The sequence below is a fragment of the Schistocerca cancellata genome, chromosome 6 (assembly GCF_023864275.1).
Source record: "Schistocerca cancellata isolate TAMUIC-IGC-003103 chromosome 6, iqSchCanc2.1, whole genome shotgun sequence".
Lineage (NCBI taxonomy): Eukaryota > Metazoa > Arthropoda > Insecta > Orthoptera > Acrididae > Schistocerca > Schistocerca cancellata.
Genome location: NC_064631.1, coordinates 216,119,803 through 216,144,363, shown reverse-complemented (window position 1 = coordinate 216,144,363; position 24,561 = coordinate 216,119,803).

Sequence of the window (24,561 nt, the reverse complement as noted above, 5' to 3'; positions counted from 1 at the left end):
ATGAGACGTTTTACCTCGTCTTCTATTTTTTCTTTTTAATATCGCCACCTCCTCTTTCAACATCTCGTTAGGCCCTATGTCCGGTTGCTCTTGTTGCTTTTCTTCAACACGTTTTATCGGGCTTTGTAGGCTTGATAACATGACCTTTCCTACTTTTGCCGTGCTTTGCGTGGAGTCCCGAGTTTCTCTCGCTATTTTCCTTGCACCTTTCGCAATTAATTTGGCTTCAATTGCCGTTCGTTTGATGATGGCAATCTCTTTCTCTATTTTGACGCCGAGATTCTTTACCTCCTCTTTTACTTCCCTATGAACTTCTGTGAGCCTATAGTTCAGCTCCGAATTCGCCTTTTTAATTTCGGCGTTAAGGTTGTCTTTCAGCTCCGAATTAGCCTTTTTAATTTCGGCATTAAGGTTGTCTTTCAGCTCCGAATTCACCTTTTTAATTTCGGCATTAAGGTTGGCGCTCTGCTCTAAGTTCACCGTTTGCATCTGTTGCAATGTTTTTGAGAGTAGCCGCATTTTGCTCCTCGTCCTTTTGTGGTTGAAAATGCGACTCTTCTTCTCTGTTCTGAGGAAACCTTCGATATCTAGACAAGTACCGTCTCCGCGCCCCCGTCGGATCACTTGTGAATGAATCGTTTGATAATCGTCGGACACCGTTTTGTTCCAACACACTCTGGCTTCTTAGGCTGGATCTTCCATACTTATGGATTAATCCTGTACTCATTGCGTCCCCAGAGCCCTCAGTATCACTACCTGAATCAACGTCCTTGCTATTCAGCGGACTAAACCAGTCGTGAGACGCAGTTTCAGGAAGTTACAACTCGCGTTCGTCACGCTCATCGGTAGAGCTTTCAATACTATCACCCATGTTCTCCCGAGTAACAGTCTGATTATATTCTGCCGTTGTCTTGGCTTTTCCACTCGTTATCATTTGCACTTTTATGTTACACGAAAACTCAAAACCCAGGTACCCCTTACATTCAATAATTAGATAACACAAAACATATATCAGGACACAAATTGATACACTGGGTGTGAGCAATGACCCAACAAATAGTTCATAAAGAATTCCCCCAAAAAGGCTAGTAACAATGGTTGTGCTCTGTGTGCTCAGCATCGGCTGATTACGGCACTGCACTTCGTAAGTACTCAAACAACTCACAAATACAATGCAGAGGCACCTATAAATGTCAATTTGAAAGGACAGCACATGTAGAAGACAATGTAACTTATTGTAACTAATGCTACCGGTTGGATCACGTGGAAAAATATCCTTTTTTAAGACTACTTCCTACCAAATCCCGAAGTATCGTATCCTGGCGTGGGTCAGCCATATGTAACACCCCACCCATCACTTAGCTGGTTTTGGTGTGTGTTCACCCCAACTAATTGACTAACAGATCAACAGAGAGTGCAAAACTTCCGCAATATTGGATAACGCAGAAAGTAATATGGCCCTGTGACTCCTGATTGAACTGCGGTGGCAGTGTTGACATTAATTTATTCAGAATTGATTACTTTTAATTAAAAAGGGGTGCACATTGATGTTATATTCAGCTATTGAATACCAGATGCAAATGTTGAACATAAAATTAATTAAGAAAGTGACTTGGGATTTCATCTACTTGATTGAAAACAGATGCAGTCGATTAGCACAAATTTATTTTAACTCCCGACCTTCAGTCATCACATTACAAGACTCTCCTACCAGGGAGTGGTAATAAATTGCGTTTGCGTGGAGTAAAGCGCGGTAACTCAAAAGTAATTCCTATCGACTGACATAGGCGTAATGCAAAGTGCGAGAAGAATTCTACAAAACACGGCCCATGAAACCCTCGTGGAAACTTTGCCGACGTGATCCAACAAATTAATCAGTGGCCGGAGCGGGCGCAATATCACCGAATACGGTGTGGTGGAGCGGCGTCGTTGGGTGGACGTCGGCCGGCCTCATAGTGCTGCAAGGCTGCACTCGTCTATTCACTCCTAGCTATCTTGCTCAGTACATACCTGAACCAAAACTTTCTATCTCCAACCTCAATCGTTCCATTTGCTAAGTCCTGAACTGCATCGATGCTCACTCTTTCTCAGGCAAGCTGAGTAAAGAACGCCACATCCGCACTCTAGGCATGCTGGGAACGGAAGACTTCTACGGAGACTTCTCACAGTCCGCTCTTCGCCTGGGTTTCCCCTCCAGCAAAATCATTTACGCCAATTGCAGCGCAAGTTGCATTAATTATGCGTCGCTTCCCAGTGCCGACCAATTCCTGCTCTGGGAAGTGAACAAATTCCCGTAAAATTTCCCTTCCTCTCAACTGCTGCTATATAGCTCCTCCCAATCCACCCATCAAGGTTAGCGTCTGCACAAACACCAAGTTTTCCGGAATTCTGACTCCCAGGAGAGTACTTCAAATTCCTTGGTCCTACGTTCCCATCAGAGGCCAGCGTATTTCATTCTGTCGCTCTTCACCTGATTTACTTCAGGCTCTGCGGACCGTGAATTCAGCATGAAGTTGCTATAGTCACGAACACGCATATTTTGACCTCTGTTGACCACTCCACCATAGCTTTGTGTGGCTTTCTCGCACGTTTCCCTGAAAACAGGATGACAGACATTTATCAACAGGCGTACAAGTTCTCCGTCTGCTTCCTGGCACAGCAGCATAGGGTCGGTGTCAACCGCTCATGCTGTCACTCATCTTAAGGCGGCTGGAGGCCACGCTGCGTTACTGCTTTCTCAGAGCTTGAGCCGCCCTAAGCTGCCTATTGTCGCTTCCCTTCACCATTCCCCAGCCGCCCACGGTCAACTCTAAATACTTCCCTGGGGTAAGCTAGCGTCCAGTAAATCGACTCGTTTCCACAAAGTTTTCATATCGTGTGAATTACTTTAAAATCATCACCCAACATTAATTATTCCAATACCTCCATACTATACCCTCTACAAGATACATTGTGCCTTGTCAGTCATTTTTGTTCAGCCCTACTGTTCGCTCAACGTGAGTTAGGTGATCTTTAATGACTTCATGTAAGGGGCATAGTTCTTGGCAACTTACAATCTTATCACAGACATCCCTTCACCCTGAATTTTAATCCTACTTTTCAAGCTTTCTTTTGTTTGCATCACTGCTTCTTCAATTTAGATCTAGGTTCAGACGTCGTGGAGTTGGGTGGGCAGCCCACATTACAGATGTCATAGGCTGGGCATGCGGCGTACTGTGGCGAAACTAAGACGGACTTTAATGCTGGGTAGAGTACAAGTGTGTGTGAACTTACAATTCGCCGAACACGCGACTGCCCTCTGCAGCCGACGACCCATAATGTGCGAATAGTAACGCCACGAAATCGGCTACTACGACTGAAATGGCACGTGACCATCGACACTGGACGTTGGCGTAATGGCAGAGCATTGCATGGTCTGATAACTCCCGATACCTAGTTCATCATGCAGATGGGAAGGCGCGAATCCGTCGTCTTTCAGGGCAACAGCTCCTTTACACCTGTACTGTGGGACGGAGAAGAGCCGGCGGCGGCTCCATTAAGCTCTGGGGAACATGGTTCCAGTGGAGCTCGTGCAAGGCATCATGACAACCAAGGAGTATCCTACGCTGATTGCAGACCACGTACACTCCTTGATGACGATCATGTTTCCCGACAGCAGTGAATTTTTTCAAGAAGATAATGCACAGTGTCACAAGGCCAGTTGTGTGTTAGAGTGGTTTGAGTAACACAGTGGCGAATTCCAATTGATGTGCTGGCCTCTCCAACTCGCCAGATCTGAACCCGATGGTACACATCTGGGATGTGACTGGAGGTGGTGTCAAAGCTCATCGCCCTCCTCCCCTAAATTTAAGGAAAGTAGGTGAGTTGTGTATGTAGATGTGATGCCAACTCCCTCCTGTGACCTACCAAGGCCCCATTGCATCCAAGCCATGATACGTCTTCGCTGTTATCTTGCCACAGTTGGACATACCTGCTATTACGTACACGTTCACAATGCTCTGGCTGGTCAGTGTAGATTCTGCACAGCAGCTAGAATGGTCGTTTCGTTGCCACTTCACTCAATGATTTTAGGAATAATAATGGAATGTTGTACGTCACCTATAGCGCTCTAGACCATTCAGGGGTAGATAAATATACTGACGGGAAAATCGCAACATCAAAAAATAATTAACGTAGAGTAATGAAATTTCGGGGATATATCTGTCTATGAAACATATTTAAGTGATTAACATTGCCAGATCATAGGCTAACGTAAACGTGAGACAAGCCGTTGCAAATTTAGCACATTAATAATCGGTATAACTGAGAGAATGTTGAATATGAGCATGGAATCGTGGATGCATTGTATCGTACAAGTGCCGCATGTCAGTTAGTGGAATGGAGTTCCAGTTCTGTTGCACCTAGTTGGTCAATACAGGGACGGTTAATGCTGGTTGTGGATGACGCTGGAGTTGTCGTTCGATGATGTCCCATATGTGTTCGACTGGAGGCGGATCTGCTCATCGAGCAGGTCAAGGCAACATGACGACACTCTATAGAGCCAGTTGGGTTACAACAGCGGTATGTGGGAAAACACCACCTGGAATGCTGTTCATGAATGGCACCACAACAGATCGAATCACCAAATCGACATACAGATTTGCAGTCCGGGTGCTTGGGATAACCACGAGAGTGCTCCTGCTGTCATACGAAGTCACATCCCACACTATAACTCACGGTGTAGGTTCAATGTGAACTTCTCTGTTATACATAAATAAAGATAAATATGAAACTTGTATTCCAATAAATGTGTTGTGTTATGTTATAGTCTTGTTATTTAAGCTTTCTTTTCTAGTAATAACAAAGAAAGGTTAAATAACATAATATATTTAATATGACAGAATAAATATTTTAATATGATATGATATTAATATAAAACAACTATTATATTAAGTTAACTTAAATATTTGAATCTTAACTAATCAAACAGACAGGTTGGTTGCACGCCTTCAACTGGCCTCCTCCTAACCAATGCGCCGCGCCGAGCCGGCCGGAGTGGCCGTGAGGTTCTAGGCGCTACAGTCTGGAGCCGAGCGACCGCTACGGGCGCAGGTTCGAATCCTGCCTCGGGCATGGATGTGTGTGATGTCCTTAGGTTAGTGTTTAATTAGTTCTAAGTTCTAGGCGACTGATGACCTCAGAAGTTAAGTTGCGTAGTGGTCAAAGCCATTTTTGAAGCCAATGCGCCGCCATCATTGACACCCAGGTAGTACTATCTTTCATCAGAAAAACTACAGACCTCCAGCCTGTCCTTTATTGAGCTGTCGCTTGATACCATTGAAGTCGCAAATGATGGTTGTTGGGGGTCAGTGGGACGCATGTTGCAGGGCGTCTGGCTCGGAGCTGTCCTTGACGTAACCGGTGTGTAAGAGTTTTTTCTGTCACTGTGGTGCCAATTGCTGCTCGAATTATTGCTGCAGACGCAGTACGATGCACCAGAACCATATGCCGAACACGATGGCCGTCTGGAGCCCGGTCTCCCTGCGACCGTACATTCCCGGAACACCGCTGCCAGCAGTCGTGTACAGTAGCTACATTCTGTAACAGTTGTGATACTAAATGTAACTGGGTTCTGTCTTTTGATGCTAGTCAATTGTCAGGATGAGCACTACTGCAAAGGGCATTTGATTCTAAGGCATTGTGTCAGGGTGAAAATACTAAATAAATTAGCTTTTCTCTCTTAACAAAATGTGGGCAGGGTGGGTTCTTCCTTGGCTCGGGTATGTGGTAGAATGAAACAGCATTTTTACATAAGATAACTTTTATTGAAAGTTTCGTACAACTGTATCTTACTGGATGTTCTGGTTCGGAGAACGGCAGCTGTGTCGTTTGCGTAGCCTTCTGCAGCGGCAGCGGTGGCGTCTGATTGCGCGTGGCAGTGTGTATCTCGTGTCGCCGTCTCGCCCAGCTGATTGGAGACGCGCAGCGCGAGGTGGCTCGTTTAATTATTGCGAGCGAAGTCGTGCATCGGACGGTGATACCTTGGATGTGGCGTCCCAGTGTTTCTCTTCTCTAAGCGGCCACTTGTGTTGTGCGTCGGTCAGCGGAGCGGCGCGGCGGGGGAAGGCGAGTGTCCCGGACTCTAACAACGGATTCTCGCTTGCCAGTCTTCGGCTGTCAGATCTTCATCCCAGCTCACAGGTGCCTGCTGATGTGAGGCCGTCTCCTTCCCGTCCTCACGAGTCACCCGGGTACGTAAAAATCAGACTTAAAATACCTTTTAACTTCCGTCTTCTGGCGCCGCGGCTGCTGCTTGCTATTCCATTACAGCGGCGGACTTGGTGCGTCTGTGCATGATGCAGTCTCTTCTTGCATGACGGTCTTCAGCACCGAAACTGACTGAAAACTACTGCTACTCTTCTCTTCTTCCTTCGTCTTCTTCGTCTCTCGTCTTCGTCTGTCGGGCCCACTGCGTCTCGCGTATTTATTCACTTCAGTTTACTGGAGGTGAACGACTTCACGGTCGTTGCCTCTTCTGTCACGTTGAAAATCTTCTCGAAGAATCTTCTTAACGTCCGTCATTGGCTCTTGGGATGTAGGCGAGGGCCTTTGCTCACATGCGACAACTGAGAAACACGTGAGCCGGTCGGGCGATGCCCTGACGGCTGAATCGACAGCGCCCGCATATGTGGAAGTTGCTGACTTCACGGTCATTTTCTCTTCTGTTCTGCTGTTCTGCCCGCTGTTTGCCAGTATGTAACTCCTTAAACTAAACCAAGTTTTTCATTTATATTCTAATTTCTACTTCACTTTGATTTCACTAATTTATTTACTTAAGTACCACTCAACAATTCATACATTCCTGCCAAATCTGTCTGCAATATCGCAGAAGGAACATCCAGTTTCTCGTAGCCCTATCACACTACCTCGTTCAATCTCAGTGAAGTGCTGATAATGGCATCTTTGTCGTCCGAACGGCATTTTTGACTGACATAAACTCGTCATATCCATTCTGGAAAGTAACTAACGCTCACGGCCGTTAGAGCGTGTATTTAAAGCACACCTAATTTGCACCCTCATAGTGGCGGTACTAGCGCCACCGTTATGAAATTGGCGCGAAATCTGAAAAGACATCAACTTTCAAATGTACAAACACGCCTACCTAACTTTCGTTTATGTTGTACAACTCACTCTTGGTCTTGCAACTTTTTCTTCCGTCAGTGTATTTTGTCTGATAAACTTTTATGGTACAAAGCTTGCAACAATGTATGATACCCGATAACATAATTAATGAATATATAATTACTGAAGCCAGTAGCTGTATTAAAGTTTCCCCTCACCGGCGGACTGTGTAAATCTGGCTCCTGCTGTCCGGACTTGTAGAGGGTAAGGTGAGTCTAGCGGATGGCTGAGTCACAGCGGCAGGCCGGCCAGTGCTTACTGCACGCGCTAATGGGGGCGTGCCCCGGCCGTCGTCCCCAGCCGCCGCCGCCGCCGCCGCCGCCTCCGCAGTTTACAATCCAATTGGATTCCCAGCAGGCGGCCGTCCCATTACCGCAGGCGCTGCCTCTGCCGGCGTCGTCCCGCCACTCATACGTCCGTCCCAACATCCGCCTCGCCGTCTCCACCCTGTCTGACATTCGCTTCACAAGGCGCGACGCAGATCCGTTCACAGGCCTTCCTGTCGCCGGGCGTTTCATTTACAGCAACGGGTAAACTTTCTAATATCTTTTGATCGGTACAATACGGCGTGTCCGAAAACTCCCTTTACGAACTTCTAAGACTTGTAGTGTGGAGTGAGTACATAACATTTTCAATAGGAACCCATGTCTGGGGACGTACCGTTTCCGTGATACAACCATTTGAAAACTTGTTTGCTACATTGGTTTACAACAGGGCATTCATGTTAGGAGGTGCTTACGTCGGACTGGCTGATGTTATTCGACGTCTTTACTACCCCTCTCACCTGTTTACAGCCTCATTCGCGTGTCTGTGACTATTAGTGGTGGTATGCAGTGTTGGAGGTGGTAAGGATGTAGTTCTTGGGTATCCACAACATACCAAACGGTTTTGCGAGCAACATCCATTCCGCCGGCCGGTGTGGTGGTGCGGTTCTAGGCGTTTCAGTCTGGAACCGCGTGACCGCTACGGTCGCAAGTTCGAATCCTGCCTGGGGCATGGATGTGTGTGATGTCCTTAGGTTAGTTAGGTTTAAGTAGTTCTAAGTTATAGGGGACTGATGACCTCAGATGTTAAGTCCCATAGCGCTCAGAGCCATTTGAACCATCTGAACATCCATTCCACGCGCAATTGATCGTGTACTCGTTCACGGGTTCTCATCAACATGATGCAGTAAGGCCTCTTCCAGTTCGGGTGTGCGGCTTCTGCTTGGAGCTCCACAGTCACTTCTGCTGACCGTGAAGATACCCCTTTCTCGAAGCTGTTAATTGTGGCGAAAAGGGAATCGAATGTTGTGCATTACGATCTTGATAAAGGCGGTGAGCAACTCTTCCATTACCGTGACCTTCGCCATACAGAAGGATGCTCTCGGTGTATTCTGCAAACGAGCATTCACCCATTTTGCTCCATACTCACAGACACGTGAATGAGGCTCGCACCATGTCAAAGAGGTAGGACAGACCAAGTGACATCACCCACTCCGACGTAAGCACTCACTCCATGACTATCCTTTTGAAAACCTACCTAGCAAATATGTTTTCAGACGAATGTAACACGAAAATGGTACGTTCCCGGACATAGGCTGCTATTCAAAATATTATGTATTCATCATTCCACAAGTTCCAGAAGTTTTTAACGGGAATTTCCGAACCCCTTGTATATTTTAGCAATTTTGCAAGGTTGATCAATTTTGCAATGTGCTGATTGGCTCTGAGCACTATGGGACTTAACATCTGTGGTCATCAGTCCCCTAGAACCGCACGGCCACACCGGCCGACAATGTGCTCATTCAGACAGTTCGGGATGAGTCGCGTAATACGTAACACTCCTTTTTTTCATTAATGGTCTCAGATGTCGAAACGAGGTTGTAACTCACCACTGACATCCTAATATTCATTGAGTGGCACCCTATGGAGGGTTACTTACTTTCACTAGCAGGAGCTTCTTCTGATTATTATTATTTCTTTTGTTCCAGCCTGATATGATTGCATATTCTGCCTACAATCGCTCTTATTTTTCTTTGGCGACGTAACCTTCTCTGAATAGTTTTGCCCGTTATTTGAAATAGATTTAGGCCTATCTAAACTTTAGGAAAAATTCCTTCGCTGATTGAATTTATTAAGGTCGCAACGGATAACGCTATGGTATCCTATGGGGCAGTCAGAGAAAGCTACGTACCATTAGCTGAACTTTGGATTTTAGGAGCGTTATCGTCAATACTACAAATGTGGTACTGTTTTCAGACGCATTGTAAATACACTCCTGGAAATGGAAAAAAGAACACATTGACACCGGTGTGTCAGACCCACCATACTTGCTCCGGACACTGCGAGAGGGCTGTACAAGCAATGATCACACGCACGGCACAGCGGACACACCAGGAACCGCGGTGTTGGCCGTCGAATGGCGCTAGCTGCACAGCATTTGTGCACCGCCGCCGTCAGTGTCAGCCAGTTTGCCGTGGCATACGGAGCTCCATCGCAGTCTTTAACACTGGTAGCATGCCGCGACAGCGTGGACGTGAACCGTATGTGCAGTTGACGGACTTTGAGCAAGGGCGTATAGTGGGCATGCGGGAGGCCGGGTGGACGTACCGCCGAATTGCTCAACACGTGGGGCGTGAGGTCTCCACAGTACATCGATGTTGTCGCCAGTGGTCGGCGGAAGGTGCACGTGCCCGTCGATCTGGGACCGGACCGCAGCGACGCACAGATGCACGCCAAGACCGTAGGATCCTACGCAGTGCCGTCTGGGACCGCACCGCCACTTCCCAGCAAATTAGGGACACTGTTGCTCCTGGGGTATCGGCGAGGACCATTCGCAACCGTCTCCATGAAGCTGGGCTACGGTCCCGCACACCGTTAGGCCGTCTTCCGCTCACGCCCCAACATCGTGCAGCCCGCCTCCAGTGGTGTCGCGACAGGCGTGAATGGAGGGACGAATGGAGACGTGTCGTCTTAAGCAATGAGAGTCGCTTCTGCCTTGGTGCCAATGATGGTCGTATGCGTGTATGGCGCCGTGCAGGTGTGAGCCACAATCAGGACTGCATACGACCGAGGCACACAGGGCCAACACCCGGCATCATGGTGTGGGGAGCGATCTCCTACACTGGCCGTACACCACTGGTGATCGTCGAGGGGACACTGAATAGTGCACGGTACATCCAAACCGTCATCGAACCCATCGTTCTACCATTCCTAGACCGGCAAGGGAACTTACTGTTCCAACAGGACAATGCACGTCCGCATGTATCCCGTGCCACCCAACGTGCTCTAGAAGGTGTAAGTCAACTACCCTGGCCAGCAAGATCTCCGGATCTGTCCCCCATTGAGCATGTTTGGGACTGGATGAAGCGTCGTCTCACGCGGTCTGCACGTCCAGCACGAACGCTGGTCCAACTGAGGCGCCAGGTGGAAATGGCATGGCAAGCCGTTCCACAGGACTACATCCAGCATCTCTACGATCGTCTCCATGGGAGAATAGCAGCCTGCATTGCTGGGAAAGGTGGATGTACACTGTACTAGTGCCGACATTGTGCATGCTCTGTTGCCTGTGTCTATGTGCCTGTGGTTCTGTCAGTGTGATCATGTGATGTATCTGACCCCAGGAATGTGTCAATAAAGTTTCCCCTTCCTGGGACAATGAATTCACGGTGTTCTTATTTCAATTTCCAGGAGTGTATATTAACGATCACGGAAATAGCTTCAAATGATAAAATATTTATTTCTGACTAATATTTCGCATGTTAACAGTAATCTTTTTTCGTTTAATAGCTGGACAAAACATTCATGGTACATTTATATACGACTCTATGACTTTCTCATATGAGAATCACAAGCCACGTTGGCCTTAATCTGTAGAGTCCTGTGGGGTGGGAAATTCTAGGGAGCACATGGTCACTGCTCAAGTTTGTAACACAGATATTCACATGCACTAATTCACGCGGCAAACAAAATATCGACAGGATTTATTAGTGGAAATAATTGAATGCACCTTGTGGCTGGCATAGAGCAGGATTTTGGTGGCTGCATATCTTTGCGTGAAGCGATTGAAATCAAATCGATTCATCTTGCCGAATATACGTTCGGTGCAGTTTTATTGGTAGTTTAAAATGTCCCGCACAAATAAAATAATATGGCAGACAGTAACTTTTAAGGCTTGGGCTGTGCTTTGAATCTATAGACCGCGTGGTCGCGCCTAACGGAAATCGCACTGTTATGACACTGATTAACTGAACCGCCGGCCGAAGTGGCCGTGCGGTTCTAGGCGCTGCAGTCTGGAACCGCGAGACCGCTACGGTCGCAGGTTCGAATCCTGCCTCGGGAATGGATGTGTGTGACGTCCTTAGGTTAGTTAGGTTTAAGTAGTTCTAAGTTCTAGGGGACTAATGACCTCAGAAGTTGAGTCCCATAGTGCTCAGAGCCATTTGAACCATTTGAGCCATTAACTGAACCAAAAATGGTAACCAGAATCTATATGGTAATTCAAAAAATGGCTAGGAGAAGAAATTGTTGAGATTAACAAATTATTATTAACAAATTCAAATACCTTTTGTCCCTTGTTCGACACAGACGTTCTGAGGGAACGTCTGCTCGCTTACCTGTCTTCAGAACAACTTCACCTGCATCCATCGTGCAGAGCTCTCTCCGAACCGCCCGAGGTGGTGGGGGAGGCCCATGACCAACCTGTGCTAGGAAAACGATTTGCTTTACTCATCTTTGGCCAAGCCCTCCTGTTCCTGCTCTCTGCCTTCCACCAACACCATTTAGGTTGGTAGAAGATTACGAAACCCATCACTTCTCTGGTTCGTCTGCTACTGCATTCAAATCATTGACACTTGACCACACACTTTCAGGAAGGGCGAAAAAAAAAAGGAAATCAGGACACAGGACGTGCACATAAGAATGAAAAAAAGTAACGTGTAGACTCATATTGATTCCACAGGAATGCGGTTGTTGGGGCTGAGATTAATTAGTTGCACCACTCATTTTTTAATAATGTAACGACACCTATTGGGATGTTACAGGGTTTTCGGCAAATGATAGTGCAGTAAGGGGCATGTACTATGGCATATGATAATGTACCTTAACCTTTATATCGATCGAAATACTGAAGCAAGCATGTTTTATTTAAATAGAATGATATGTTTTTCGAATGTCTTCTGAAAGCGCTGAAGAAGATGAATACAGTCATGTAATGGTTGTTAATGTTGAGATTGAAACTCTGCGCAAAAGCATCCGAGAAATGTACTGAAATGGGAAAGCAATGTGGCCAGAGTCAGCTTTTGCGGTGTAAACACCGCCAAACAGAGCTCTCACGCGAGGCTCCGTCATCGTATGCAGCTAAACAGGATTACGTTGATAAGATTAAAACCACATATCCCGTACGACGTAGAGACAGGGTCAGCTATAATGTTTTTATACGGAACTACGACAGTTTCTGGCACATCAGATGGGGATTAGGAGAACTATTCCAAATGTGTGTATGTTTTCACGCTTTGTGGAAACAACTACACTTCCGTCAGGCTTGTTTCCATTTAAACCCTTTTCGTTGCTGCTCGCTTGTCAAAGCCGAAACAGAAAGGTCGATCATTCACACTTCATAATGATAAACAGCTCTTTTTAAGGACCAAGTAAACTGCTAATTAACTTTCTTAGATTTTAATAAACGGACTACTCATTAAGTAAACTAAGCAGTTTATTCATAATGACTAAGGACATGTCACCCACAAGATTAACGAAATAAATACTTTTCTTAACGAAGCCTAGTTTTACATTTTACGTAAACAAGTGCTCAAATAGTTTACCATCGACTGCAAGCACTCGCCGTTTGTTAGACATTTGTACAGATCACAGTACAGTACATTACACGATATGCTGTTTCAAGCTTGGCGATTCGACGGTGCAAGTCATCTGGCGTTGTTGGGCTTCACGACAGACTACATCTTTCCGGGCTCTCCATAGAAAGAAATCAAGAGGAGTCAAATGAAGAGACCTGGCCAGCAGGTGTACTGCAGCATTCCATCGTGCCCCAACGTCAGGAAATTTTTCATTCGATATTTCCGTTGCAACACGGGAAGAGTGAGCTGGGTAGCAGTCACGCTGGAAACACATACGCTGTCGCTTATCTAGTAGTACCTCTTCTACAAGATAAGAAGAACAAATAGAATGTTCGTAAGAAACTGTACATACGTATTTCCATTTAACAACCCGGGGATGAAGGCAGGCCCCACACCGTCGTTGTTGTTGTACCCGACGAAGCCAGCGCGGACTTTCAGCTGCCCAGTAGAGCATGTTACGTACGTTTACATTATAATGGTTGATTCGTCGGTAAAGAGCACACGTTAGAAAAACGTTGTGTCGCCCTCTAAGCGATGCAGATCAAGCCAACAAACTCTTATACAACTTTCCCTATCACATCCTTCAACTGCGTGATGTAGTAACAGATAACAACGGTGCAATTTATGCCAATGAATGATGCGAATGAGAGTTCTCTAGCTGATGCCACGTTCCTTGGCACTACGTCTCGTGCCACGATACGTCGTACAAAAGAAGCAAGTGTAACTTTTCCTCACAGGTGTACATGTCTGCAGGCTAGGAACGTTGAAGCAAAAATGACCTCAGTTCTTGTTAGTTCGGCAGTGCAGACAAGTAAAGAGTCGAAAGGCTTCATACAAAGACGTAACTTGGCATGAGCGTGTTTTCAATGCAATGGCCGATTTGCCCTCCAGTTTTAGAATATTCTCGAAATCTTTTGCGAAGAGTTTCAGCCTCAGCATTAACAAGCATTATATCACTGTAGTCTCCTTTTCAAACGCTTTCGGATGCCTTTGAAGAAAGTATATTATTCTATTAAAAAGACCATTTTAGCTTCGGTATCTCGATCGATAACAGACTTTAGACTCTTTATCACATACCAAAGTAAGTTCCCCTTGTCGTATTATCATTTGACGAAAACCTCGTTTCCATGTCTAAAACCCTTCACGAAATAAAAGGAGTGTTACATCTTACATGACTCAGCCTTTTTTGTTGTTACTGTCGATGTTGTTGTTGTCTTCATTCCGAAGACTGGTGGGATGCAGATTTCCGCACTAGTCTACACTGTGCAACTCTCCAACTCTCTTCGTTTCTGCATAACCTCAGCACCGAACACCCACTGCAGCTTGCTTAGTGAAGTCAAGTCTGGATGTTTACAATATCCCCTAAAAAGTTACCTTCTTAATGAAACTACAGTTCTCGTCTTTATAAAACTGACGATTTCTTGATGTCTCAGGATGTATCCTATGAACCTATGTTATCTTTTAGTCAAGTTACGAAATGAATTTCTTTTCTGTTCGATTACATTTGTTGCTTGTACATCAATTATCGTAGCTCCTATTCTCTTCTTGACTCTGCTGTTCGAATGGTTCAAATGGCTCTAAGCACTATGGGACTTAACATCTGAGATCATCAGTCCCCTAGACTTAGAACTATTTAAACCTAACTAACGTAAGGCGTCACATACATCCATGCCCGAGGCAGGATTCGAACCCGAGACCGTAGTAGCAGCGCGGTTCCGGCCTGAAGCGCCTAGAACCGCTCGGCCACAGAGGCCGACCGACTCCGCTGTTCTTCCCCCACATTTCACTTCCTTATAAGGGCACACTGTACACAAACACTTCGAGAAATTACTTTTTATCACTTACATTTGTGTTGGATGTTAACATAATGCTATTCCTCACAAAAGCATTTCTTGCTATTGTCAGCCTGAACTTTATCGACTCAACCCAATCTTCACCAAAATAATTTCGAAGATTGTTTTGAAGTAAATACAGAATAACTCAATATATTCTTGCTGGATAAATGCTCGCCTATCTGTGCTGTTTTGTATGAACGGTAACTACTCACGCTATTTTTAGATGATTCCGAGAATGTGACTTTACACTATGTGTGGGGGAATTATTCTGTGCATCACTGTTTTGGAACGTACATCCACGAAATTGTGAGAATAAACGTTGCCGTCAAGCATATTATCTTTCTAGAAGCGTTTTCCATTTGTGTATGTTGAGGCTCCCCCTACAAACCAAGGACCATGCGTGCCTCTACGATATAGATAACCTTACCGTGGGTGCAACGATAACGGAAGGGTATCTGTGCAGAGCCCAGAAGAACCTGCCTGAAGAGGGGTAGCAGCCTTTTCAGTAGATGAAGGAACAATAGTCTGGGTAATTGACAAATCTGGCCTTAAAAACATTAGCAAACGTGGCCCTCCTATATTCGTACTGCAGAGGGCTGAAAGCAAAAGAAAACTACAGCCTTTATATTTGGCTCTGAGCACTATGGGACTTAACATCTGTGGTCATCAGTCCCCTAGAACTTAGAACTACTTAAACCTAACTAACCTAAGGACATCACATACATCCATGCCCGAGGCAGGATTCGAACCTGCGACCGTAGCAGTCGCGCGGTTCCGGACTGAGCGCCTTAACCGCGAGACCACCGCGGCCGGCTTTATATTTCCGAGGACCTGAAGGTCTACTGTAAAGCTTAATGATGGTGACATCTTCTTGCGTAAAATATTGCGACAGTAGAGTAGTCTTCCATCTGCATTTCTGAGGGGGGAATTTTCAGGAGGACGTTGACATCAGGAAAAAAAATTTGGCATTCTACACATAGGATTGGTATATGGTAATCGGTTACATAGGTTAGACAATTTAAGAAGAGAAATGGATAGTTTCTAATTAGATGAAGTGGGAATAGTGATGCATGGTGGTTGGCTGAACATGACGTCTGGCCAGGTCAGTGCAGGACTGTTAACGCAATATCAAACAGAGTAGGTCTGAATATGAATAAAAAATAGGAATAAACGTAAATTAGTATGAACACAATAGCGAACGTATCATCTTATCCAAGAAAAACATGAAGCCTACACCCACCGCAGTAGAATTAGTTTATACACTACTGGCCATTAAAATTGCTACACCACGAAGATGACGTGCTACAGACGCGAAATTTAACCGACAGGAAGAAGATGCTGTGATAGGCAAATGATTAGCTTTTCAGAGCGTTCACACAAGGTTGGCCCCGGTGGCGACACCTTCAACGTGCTGACATGAGGAAAGTTTCCAACCGATTTCTCATACACAAACAGCAGTTGACCGGCGTTGCCTGGTGAAACATTGGTGTGATGCCTCGTGTAAGGAGTAGAAATGCGTACCATCACTTTTCCAACTTTGATAAAGGTCGGATTGTAGCCTATCGCGATTGCGGTTTATCGTATCGCGACATTGCTGCTCGCGTTCGTCGAGATCCAATGACTGTTAAAAGAATATGGAATCGGAGGGTTCAGGAGGGTAATACGGAACGCCGTGCTGGATCCCAACGGCCTCGTATCACTAGCAGTCGAGATGACAGGCATCTTATCCGCATGGCAGTTATGGATCGTGCAGCCACGTCTCGATCCCTGAGTCAGCAGTTGGGGACGTTTGCAAGACAACAACCATCTGCACGAACAGTTCGACGACGTTTGCAGCAGCATGGACTATCAGCTCGGAGACCATGGTTGCGGTTACCCTTCACGCTGCATCACAGACGGGAGCGCCTGCGTTGGTGTACTCAGCGACGAACCTGGGTGCACGAATGGCAAAACGTCATTTTTTCGGATGAATCCAGGCGCTGTTTACAGCATCAAGATGGTCGCATCCGTATTTGGTGACATCCCGGTGAACGCACATTGGAAGCGTGTATTCGTCATCGCCATACTGGCGTATCACCCGGCGTGATGGTATGGGGTGCCATTGGTTACACGTCTCGGTCGCCTCTTGTTCGCATCGACGGCACTTTGAACAGTGGACGTTACATTTCAGATGTGTTACAACCCTTGCCTCTACCCTTCATTCGATCCCTGAGAAACCCTTTATCTCAGAAGGATAATGCACGACCGCATGTTGCAGGTCCTGTACGGGCCTTTCTGGATACAGAAAATGTTCGACTGCTGCCCTGGCCAGCACATTCTCCAGATCTCTCACCAATTGAAAACGTCTGGTCAATGGTGGGCGAGCAACGGCTCTTCACAATACTTCAGTCACTACCCTTGAACTGTGGTATCGTGTTGAAGCTTGTAACGTCCCCACAAAAATATTTAAAATAAATATGAACTAAGTGTAAACTCCCACGGAAATAACAATTAAATGAATTTTAAATATTGTAACAACTGAATAAAAATTGGTTCCCATTCATAATCTCTGTGCAGAAATGCATTCACATTTGATGTAACCACAAAATTCTTTTCTCATTTAATACTAAGTTCGAAACAGAAAAATTCCTAAACCCAAAAATAATAAAAAATATTCAGTAACCTGGTAAACTTTATGACGACAGCAGCGCTGAGCCACGGCCCTGTACTCTGAATAAAAAAGCAAAAATTCTTACCTCAATAAAAACTGCGAATATATCTGCTCTTACATAAAAAATTTTTCGGCACAGCCCTGTGCAATGCTGGCCTATGCTTTGTGATTCATGAAAGGAAAGATAGTCCATTGAATAAAATCTTTAAATTGAAATGAATGCTTTTTTTAAAAAAATTACTTTATATTATAAAAATTATTATTGGGGCATTTTTTAAAAGAAATTGATGACAGTTAAAATACATTATTAGATATGCACAAGGCTGCTTCTTTACCTTCTACAATAATACTCATCCTCCAGAGTCCCGACCAGCGCAGACTGCCGACACGCGCCGACTACCGCCGACTCACGCAGACTACTCAAGACTATTGCCTACCACTGAAGACTAGAGAAGACTACTGCAGACTAGCACAGACTCATGCCGACTAGCGACAAGCAACAACTAACTACATACTGCTCTCTGGTCAGAGACTCTCCTCTGCCTTGCCTATTGCAGGCAGCGCATATACCGCATACGTCTTACATAACCCTCCACTGGGGGGGGGTCAAAAATTTGGCAGCGATGGTGAGTCAATTGGACTTGCCATGAGAAACAAAATTTTCTTACTTAACTAAGTTTACAACCACAGAATATATACATATATATATATATATAAGTGCAGAACATGAAATAAAATATAGTGCACATGCACTGAGTACAGAACATATCAAGCAATGACAAAATGTATACACAATGAGTACAAAACATTAACAAATGGCAAAAGTGCACACGCACTGTAGTACAGAACATATCAGGAAATCACAAAATGTATAGGCAATGAGTGCAAATCATATTAACAAATGACAAAAGTGCACACGCACTGCAGTTCTTTTTTTACTATTTTACAAGAACTAGGATAGGAAAGGGAAGGATTGCATCATGGTTGTAGCACATTAGGTTGCACGCAGCTGCACTGAAAGTCCATATCTTTCTGCAGAAGCACAACACCAAGTGAGACAATCTGAAGTTCTTTTCCCTGAAGTATTAATCAGTGTAGCCAAGACACTGAAATGTATTAATATTCCATGTTATCATTTTGGTAGTACATCATGTACACCAAACAGTGGGGCCGTAATAACATCTCCATCGCTCAAGGTGGTGGACAGCATGTCGTGTCACCACCACGTTCTTGTAAGGTACACCAACGTAGAATTAGTGCAAAAACCAAATATAGTGCTCCATGAGCATGAGGATAGACAGAACAAACGGATATTGCAGTAATTTCTGGTAATTAGGTCAGAAGGTGAAGGACATTAAGTCTTATGCCAGTCATCATTGATAATTACACTAGTCTAACAACTGATTTGACTAATTCGTGGCACTCATCGCCCAGTTACTGAACATTTCTGTACCATGTATGAAGTATTACAGAATAATGTTCATAAGTTAACTATTTACAGAGAACATTGGCACTCATTGGCCAGTTACAAATCATCAGAAGTCATCATTCAAAACAGCGGTTAATGAGTGTAGCATCAAGCTACTGGTATTCATATATATAGCATGAAAGTGACATAATATAAATTTAAAATATAAGAAACAGTGGCATTCATTGGCTAGCAAGTATTTTTCATCATTCAAGTGACATATGACATATTTAAAAATGTAGCACTCTGTAACTATTACTCAAGTCTGTGGTTGGAAAACATCATTCAGTATTACTCATAACTCTTTTGAACTAGTAGCATTATTTGGGACGTGTAATACATTTTTTGTTTTGTTTTAGCAATGCATTGCGTTGGGATAGATAATTAATTGCTGGGGCATAACAATATTTGCTTTTGACTTTTTCCTGCAAATGCAGATGGGTAACGTCATTCGTCATGAGTCAGCTGTAGCAAGATTATGTAACAAATAGAGTATATGTGATCACATTCATGAATGACACAGGTTTAAAGACCAACTGCTTATAGCACATTAATTTCATGAATATCTTCTCCTGGAAAAATACAAAATGGATTATTAAGCTGAAAGAAGAAACGCATATTATGCTGAAAAGTAGTGAACTTCGAATTAACAGGTAATGAAATGTGTATTAAATATATATGTTCTCTAGCTGTCCTTTCCAAAACCTTCAGTCATCATACAATGCAACATAAGACATACTGTCAAAACGAACTGCAACAAATACTTAAATAACTACATAACATTTCTTAACTAACAGTAAATATATAAACTTCATCATTATTTTCATCTGCAAAGAAAAACTTCATCATCATTACTATCATCACCTGCAAAGAAAAACATTATCCACATCAACGTAACTCCACTATTATCATCACCTCTAAAGAAAAACTTCCATATTAGCATATTCTTCATCACTATTCATCACCATTCATTATCATCTGCAAAAAAGTCACTTCATTATTCATTATACAACTATTCATAGTATAGAGTTCCTTATTTCCAGCATATTTCATCACTAAAACTAAGATGTGTAGTTCTGTCTGACAGTCTGCATCAATCGCCTCGTATTCTGAAAGAAAAAATTAGTTAAGACTGCTATCATACGATGTGTATAGTATATTCTTGTTAATGCTTGTTAATTCTGATCCATTTACTCTTCGTGACGAGATATTGCATCTTCTTTCATTCATTGCGAAGGTGAAATTCCCATTTCTGTTTAATTTATTTCTTTTACACGTTATTTCTTTCTGAAAATGATGAACAATGATTAATGTCTTGCATTTAAATCATATACCCATTAAATAAAAGCTGGTTTCTAGTGATATAATTGAGCATACAGCATAGCATGACAGAAAACGTAATATGTCAAAAACATAGACAGTGTGCAGGTGCAAAAATGTACACAGAATATCACAATGTAGCAGCAAAAAAAAAATGTAAAATAGTCACGAAGTTGAGATATCATAAGGTAAAATGTCAAAGACAACTGGTGTTTGTTACATCTTAAATATTTCATAGGGCATACAAACAAAACAGTAAAACAATCATACATACATGAAGAATGGAAAATGTGCACAGTCTGATGTGTAACGACAAGAAAAGCGACCTGCTAACCTTACCTTGCCGGGCACTTGCCAAGAAAAAATATGACAATCATCAGTAAGTAATCACATAAATATAATTGCATAAGTGGTCATAAAATGTTTAAGTTCATCTGGAAAAATGTGCACGGTCTGATGTGTAACGACAAGAAGAGCGACCTGCTAACCTTACCTTGCCGGGCACTTGCCAAGAAAAAAACACGATAATCTTCAGTAAGTGTTCATGTGAATATAATTGCATAAGTGGTCATAAAAAAATCAGGAAATGGCATTACAGTGTGATAAATCATAAAGTATGTTCATTCAATAAAAGGTTTGATGTTGGAGATATGGTGATTCCCTTTGGTTTTTCTGGTTCTCAGAGTTTCGACATGTACTACATTGGGGTGAAGAATGGTGTGAATTCGATATGGACCTGCGTATAAAAGCTCAAATTTACTACATCTACTTTTTCCTCTATTAGATAAATGTGTGCGTACTAATATCTTCTGTCCAATGTGAAAGTCACGGCGTGTACAAACCTGTTTTTGCTGTCTTCTCCGACGCTCTGCGGCACGTTTGATGTTGTTCAGCGCAATGTCTATTTCATTGTGTCGTAGTCGACGAAATGTAGGAAAGGTTACTAATTCTTTAATTTTGTTAGGTGGTTCAACATTTTTCAGTATAACAGACGGAGATAGCATAGTAGATTCATTTGGTATGGAATTAATTACATCCTGGAATGAGAGTATGTGTGTGTCCCAATCAATATGTTCTTTATGGCAGTATATTCTGCACAGTTTACCAATTTCTTTCATTAATCGTTCACAAGGGTTCGAAGAAGCATGGTACCTGGATGTATAGATCGGAGAAATGTTTCTAGCTCGTAACATACGTGTCCATATAGCAGATCGAAACTGTGGTCCATTGTCGGAAATTACTTTCAACACATGCACTACATGAAATAGAAAATGTTTTACAAATGCTTTCGAAACAGTTTTAGCAGTAGCTTTGCGTAACGGAGTGAAGGTAACAAATTTTGAAGTGAGTTCAACAGCGACAAAGATGTAGCAAAATCCTCTATTAGTTCTGGAAATCGGACCAAAAATGTCTACTGCGGCCATGTGTCTCAATTTAACAGGTACAATGGGATGTAATGGAGGAATATGTGAAGTTGTATCTGACTTAGCTTTCTGGTAGATTTTACATGACGCTAAAACTCGTCGGATACGTTTCTCCACGTTGGTAAAATAACAGTTCTGTGTCAGTATAAGAAAACATTTTCTGGCTCCGTAATGTGCGTAACTTAAATGAGTATACCAGATTAATTTGTTAAAAAGTTCGTCGGGAATGCATAATAAACAATTGTTGCTGTCAGGGTGAGAGCGGTGAAACAGAATGTTATTGCGTACAGTGTAATGGTTTCTAATGGTAACATTATTCCTATCTTGCCAAAGGTGTTTAATTTCTTTCCACACGTTGTCTTTACTCTGCTCTTATGCTATGTCTTGTAATGACGATGAAATTAAATTTTCAAATGCAACTTGTTGAATGTACATGAGGCTGAAATTTGCTTTGCAGAAGTTGGTTGCGATGTCTTGCTGATTGTTGCTGAGAGAACGGGATAGTGCGTCTGCTACAATATTTTGTGTACCGGGAATGTGAACAATTGTAAAATTAAATTCCTGCAAATAAAGTTTCCATCTACTTAATCTGTCGTGTGTAAATTTAGCGGAAAGTAAAAACTGTATCGCTCTATGATCTGTGTAAACGGTCGTATGTCTTCCATAAAGAAAATGCCGAAATCTCGTAAATGCCCATACAACACATAATGTTTCAAGTTCTGTAACAGAATAATTGCGTTCAGCAGGTGACAGAATGCGACTCGCAAAGGCGATGTTTTTAATTACTGTAGTGCCATCTTCTTCAATTTCCTGAAAAATGTGTACGCCTAAAGCGGTGTTAGAACTGTCGGTGGCAATGGAAAAATTTCTAGTAAGATCTGGATGTGATAAAAGTGGTGCATTCAACAAGGCTTCTTTCAGGTTCACAAATTCAGAATGTGCTTGCCTATCCCAGGACCAAATAGTGTTTTTACCTGTCAATTGACATAATCTATGGGTGTCTAAAGCAGAATAATGAATAAATTTACGAAAAAAGTTAATTAAACCCAAAAAGCCGCGTAGTTGTTTCTTCGTCGTAGGACCAGTAATGTCACGTAATGCTTGAAGTTTTTCCGGGTCAGGCGCAATGCCTTCTGCTGAAATTACATGACCAAGAAATTTTATAGAACTTTTGCCAAAGTGCGATTTAATGAGATTAACTGCACGAAAAGTTCGTAACAGTTGTTCAAGAATCAGATTGTGTTCAGACCAGTTAGCTTCTGCAATAGGAATGTCGTCTACATACGTTGTGATTCTGTCTTTAAGTTCTGTCGGAAGTATTGCATTCAAACCGCGAATAAATGCTGCTGAAGAAATAATTGAACCTAACGGTAATTTACAAAATTGATAACAGTCACCAAAACAGAGAAAAGCCGTGTACTTTCTGCAGTCCGGATAGAGTTGAATTTGCCAAAATCCCGACTTCAAATCTAATGTGGAATAAATAGCAGTACCATGAAATTTCTGTAAAAGTTCTTCTAGTGTCTGTGGGCGATCTGTTTCATTAATAATAATGTCGTTGATATGACGCGAATCAAGTACGAGGCGAAGTGAACCATCCTTTTTTTAACAATATGGAGCGGGTTTATGTACGGACTAACTGCCGGTTCAATAATTCCTTGGTCAAGCATAGCTTGCAATTCTTTCTTAACTTGTTCTCTGTGAATATACGGAATGGGATAATGTTTGGCTTTAAAAGTGTCGTGCTGTTTAACTTGAAATTCATACATAAAACCGGACATAGTACCAGGAACGTTGTCAAAAACTGGAGCTTGCTGTAAAAGAATTTTGCGTAGTTGCGTGCGTTCGTCGTCTGTATTTGCACTGCTCTGTTTAACCGTATCAGAAATCATCTGTATAACGTCATAGTCGGCTTCGTCCGGAGTATTATAGTTGTGTACGTACGTATCTGTGAACAATGTGGAATGAGTCTATGTTACGTAATGCGGAAATGACCTCTGTACGATTAATTGTTTGTTCTTCTGCAGATAAAGAGTGCTGAAATTCTAAACCCAGTTTTACATTTTCATCCTTTAACATTAAATAGGAGTTTTGAAAGTCAATAATTGCGTCGTGTTGTACCAGAAAATTCGTACCTAAAATAACATCTGTCGTCAATAAGGGAACAATCCAAAAATTTGAGTGAAATGTATGACCTGCAATACAAAATGATAAAAGTGTAATTTTACATCTACTCCTTTACCAGATACTGCTCCTTTTACTTTAGTTTTACCTAATGGTAATGTAGGATAGGTATTCTCTTTGTTACATTCATTAAAAGTTTCCTCATTTATGACTGACATAGGAGATCCAGAATCGATTACTGCTGAAAATTTAATTGATCCAATCTTCACTTCGATGACAGGGTGTGAAATGGTTTTTTGAATAACTGGTCTTTCCTGCAAAAGAGTATCTCTGATGTCGTCAAAAGTAATAACATTTTCGTGAACAAGATTCTGCGTGTCAAAAGTATTGCTTGCGTTGCTGGAAGATGCAACCTCTAATATATCTAGTCAAATTCTATCTGACGTGCTATTATTTTGGGGAGGATGCTGTGGCATTTCCACTATTTGAACTTTGGTTTTTGGTTTTTTTGGTTTTTAGGGCGCAAAACTTCTATGGTCATTAGCGCCCAGCCCGTGACTTAAGACAGTAAAAAACCGAAATTGAAAACCAGCAGCAATGGGAACAAAGTCATAAAATTGGAGAAACTAAAAATAGAAGGAATGCTTAAAAATCCACTACAGAAAGGGGGTGGTTGTCCCCAAAAAAAAGCTTCAAATGACTGACGTCATTTCACTGTCACTAATAAACTGGAGAACGCGGTA